Source organism: Saccostrea cucullata, unplaced genomic scaffold (assembly GCF_032062105.1).
Source record: "Saccostrea cucullata isolate Sc308-1 unplaced genomic scaffold, CSIRO_AGI_Scuc_v1 ctg3175, whole genome shotgun sequence".
NCBI classification, from domain to species: domain Eukaryota; kingdom Metazoa; phylum Mollusca; class Bivalvia; order Ostreida; family Ostreidae; genus Saccostrea; species Saccostrea cuccullata.
This window is the reverse complement of record NW_026933203.1, coordinates 19,259-24,211: the sequence shown is the minus strand read 5'-3', so window position 1 is coordinate 24,211 and position 4,953 is coordinate 19,259.

The window sequence follows — 4,953 nt, the reverse complement described above, 5'->3', positions numbered from 1 at the left end:
AGAGCCCCTGACCCTGGGGCCATAAAATTCACAATTTTGGTAGAGGCACTCTTGCTCATCATAAATATGTACTTAGTTGGTTTATTTAATACCCAGGAGCAGAGAAGAAGATTTTCAAAGAAATAATGCATTTTCACTATATACTTATTAAGCCCCGCGCTAGCATTAGAACCCCTGACCCCAGGGCCATGAATTTCACAATTTTGGTAGAGGACTCAATGCTAAATACAATCATGCACACAGTTTTACTGCTTGATGTCCAGGAGTAAAGAAGAAGATTTTTAAAGATTTTAAAGTTTACTCAGGTGACTAAAAATGACGTTTTTCATTGTAATTATTTAATTTAATGAAGTCTAAGATATATTTTTTTTGCGAAAAGAGAAAATATAACTTGAAGATATGATTTTGAAAAAAAAAATATTTTGGAGAAGAGAAGTATGTAACAAAACTGATTTAGTTTTCAGTGATTTTGTCGAATTTCTAAATAAAAAAGTAAAACACTTCTTACAGTAATATTTGCAGTCTTAAGAGGATTTTCATATACATGTAAGTAGGAATTTGGGGAAAATCGAATACATGGAAAAATTTAGGAAGAAGTAGAGCATTTAAAAAAGTGAAATAATTATGTAAAACAAACAGACACTCCTAGTTGAACAATTTATATTGAAATAAATGTTGTTACTAATATTACCGAATCAATTTCTATAAAAATAGCGATAGTTGTATTTTTGCTTGAATCAAGTAACATATATCAAGACGATCTTTAATTTCCTGGACAATCCTTGGTCATCAAATTTCGTGTTGCTTTTTTTAATATATATAGATATGAGACTTATTTCATAATTATAAAAACAAAAGTGTTTTTTCTTTTGCATAAAGTTGGGAGATGGTCCAAACAGTGTCAAACTACATTCTTTTTCAGACTCTTCATACTTAGGCAGAATATAGCTCATTCACAATTTGGAATACATTTGATGGTGTCCAGTTTATGCGTAAATGTAAAGAAAAAAAAACAACTTCCTAAAACTCCTGTTTAATTTTAGCCTTTAAACATATCGTGTTTGAGAGCATGTTTGATGGGGTCCAGGGGAACAAATAAGGTTTTCCAATTTTTTTTTAATTCTGGGTATCTAATTTCTTGTTCATGGCGAGGTGGGATGGGGGTCTTTTTCAAGAGACGAGTATCCCAGAATATCTCTTTCATTATAAACAGCAGTTCATATCTTTTGCAATATGATTATTTGACTCCTTTAAATGTGCAGCTGAAAAAAAAAGAAGAAAATCCAATGTTCATCTTTGTTATAATAATCTAAACCCATTTTTCATTGTTATATTTTTCGTGGATAGATAATTCACCCATTTAGTGGTAGATTCAGGGCCTCATAAAGAATTCAATTAACACTTGAATATGTAGAATAACTTTTTAAAATGTTTGATTAATAATAATTAATTGTATTTCTGTTTTTTTTAGCAGCTTCTTAACTACAAAGTTGGTGATCTACGACATCCATTTTACACTGATCAAATGTCCAATAAGTGTATATTTCATCTGTCTTGTTTCTTTTTTTGGTAATTTTTAAGGTAGGTCTGCACAAAATCTTTTGTCAAAAATAATTTTTCTTTTAATTTAAATGCCATGAATAAGTCATAAACTGCATATAACTTAAACAACCATATAAGACATGTCTTTGCGTGTTATTTTTTTTTATACATCATGTCTCTCAGATTACATAATTTTAAAAATTCAACAGCCAAATTTAAACATGAAGAAGTGTGATGTTATATTTTATTTAGCTATGCACCAAATCACACCAAAGCCGTAATGGAATGAAACATATGGCGATAAAGAACAGCATTCAAGATCAAAAGTCCATACAACAATACAAAATAGGAACAGAGCAAACACGGATCTCCAAAACGTCAGAGGTGGGATCAGGTGCCATGGAGGAGTGAGCATCCCCTGCTGACCGGTCAAACCCGCCGTGTGCTCCTTGTCATGATCGGGAAATAACAAAATTCGTTAATTCAGTGTATAAATAATAAGTTAACAATTAGTATGAAAAACGTCAGTCAGCATTTGACGCAATGTTAAATTGTATTTATGACAAGGTCATTGTATCAACTCTTAAACTTTCGAAATGAAGCCTTTGAACGAAACTGCTAATATGCGTGTGTAATCAATTTGTTTGTCAATAATTAATCCTAGTTTTAGAAAATGTACGTACGTAGAGCATGCTATTGCATACATGTATCGAATCAACTGTGATTATTACTCCGTATGCAGGTATATTACTGCATAAGTAAGGGAAGTTGACGACTGTAAAGTTAAAGTCATCACGTTTATCATAGAGCTTGGTTGTTTGATTACCATTAATGTTTTTTTTTCAAGTAAAATATCCAAATATGAAACAGATGTGCCAGACTCTTTGGAATCTATTGTTTCAAACTCACCGGGATATACCGTATCGACATAAGAATGGAAGTTACCATTGTTAATTAACAATACGTCGTCGATATATCTGAAGGTCGAGCTGAAGGTCACAGCAGGTGTTTCTTTTCACGTATAAGTTTTTGGAAAAATTCTCCTTCATATGAATACAGAAATAGATCTGCTAATAACGGAGTGCAATTGGTACCCATGGAAATTCCAATAGATTGTTGGAAAACCTGGTCTCCAAAAACAACATAGATATTGTCAATCAGAACTTCAAGCATGTTTTTATATGTCAACTTCAGAGTACTTGTGTGTATAATTTGAGTTTTTTAACAAAATAGTTTTGCAAATGACCAATGACAAGGTAAGTAAATTTACGAGTTCCATTTTTATTGAAAGAGCAGATGTCAATGATATCAAAAAGCCAGATCTTTAATTTATCGTATTGAATGGTTGTGTATAAAATTTATAAGTCGTAAGTCTGTAAGCTTTTTTCTGTGTGTTATTTCATAAGAAATAATTTTTAATGACATTTTATCACAAATTATATCTTAATCCGTACTAAAGAAAGATTTCATTACACATAGCTTACAATACTATAAACTACTTAATTAGATTAATATTTGTTTGTTGTCTTTACATTGAAAACAAAATTCCAGTCTGAATTATCCTTTGTATATGTCCCGTATTTGACGTCAGACCTTCAATTTGTTAAATTTGAATTAATCTGATTTCTTGGTAAAACTGAGATTCAATTTTCTCTTTTTCAATTTCTTTGTAGATTTCTTATTGTAACTTTTCACAGAAATTGTGATAAATGCAATGGATCTTCTCATTTTTAAAAATTCTCCATCCTTGGAATCATGCCTATAATATTTGACAAGTATTTATTTTGATTTGAACATAGTTTTTATTTCCATAAAGATATCTAAAATAAATAAATTCGCACTTGTTTTCATAGGTATAAAGCAAACTTTGCTTAATTTTTTTTCGGTGATGTCTTCAACTACGCAACTTGTTTTCCTTAAATTACGTCTTTATTACCGTATCCCATTCATTGTTATAAAACAATAAAAAGATAGGATATCAGCTTAACTCCTACAGCTTATTTTGTTGTTTGTTGTAACAGGAATATAAGTGATGATTAAAACCGGTTTCTTGAGTGGAAACGAATGACAGTTAATTAGAAAAACAAATATGTGAAACTTACACCGTATATTTTGAGTACTCAAAGTCACATGTCTCTTGGGTTTAAAACTTATATATATTTTAAATCCAAGAGACATATCATTAAACGCGATTAATGTGACATTTTCAATATTTTGCAATGTAAGCTTTGCATGTTATTCCTAAAATATGGAGGTAACGAACAATATTCGAGTTCAAAAGTCGAGAGTCAAAAGTAAATTAAAACATTAAAATCAGAAGCAAAGCAAACACATACCTCTCAAACATCAGAGGTGGGATCAGGTGCCATGGGGGATTGATCATCCCCTGCCTACCGGTTACACATGCCTTGTGTTCCTTGTCATGATGGGAGAAACGGAAACAATCAGTAGACTATTCAGGGTGAAAATAATGGCCTAACAATTAGTTTGACAGTTGTCAGTCGGCATACGACTTCGAATGATAGATTATTCAAAGTCGTTTCAATTGTATCAACCATAGTTGTGATGCAAAGTGATAATTTAATTTTAGACTGTAAAACCTCCTTTAGTTTTTTCAATTTGTTCTTCAAAAGCTTGTCTCCTTCAAGAGATTTATTACTAGAAGAGAAGGCACTCGTGTATCGAATCTACTGTGGGGCAAAAAAAAATGCAGGTTATAAGGGTATGTTGCTACATGAGTAAGGGAAGTTCACGGTCATCACGTTTATCTGAAAGCTTTGTTGTTAAAGTTCATTAAGCCTTAAAATTACTGTTGACGAATGTTCTTCTTATAATTCAAAATTGTAACAAAAAAGAGAAGAAACCTATTTATTTAAAGTGGAGTGTGTCAATTTTAATCACAATCTATTTTCAATATCACAGAAGCAAGGGTAATGTGTATTCATAGAGCCCGTATTATTCTAATAATCGGTGGCTTATTTATAAAATTATGATTTTTAAAAAAAGATTATTTAAATAAAGAACAAAGTTCTGTCAGTTAATATTTGTGATTGATTGATTGAATGTAGTTTTACGTCCTTTTACTCTTATAAATACGCCACTGCATACCGATGAAAGGTTTCAAATTGAGACCAGTACTCCGCTCTAAGGCCAGTGAAAAGCGAGGGGGTTTCGACACGGGTGCTCGGATTTTTAGAGCCGAAGGATCCGCAACAAATGTTTAGTGCTTGTCAAAGAAGCAGTTACTATTTATTATTGACTTGGTCCAGTCATGTCTAGGGTTTGACCCCACAACTTTCCGATCACTAAAATTTGTCAATTAAACAAATTAAACCGGTAATACATATGAGAAGACAAATTAAATAGTTGTATGGTGCAGGCAAGTCGTTACAGCAGCCGCGCTATCACCAT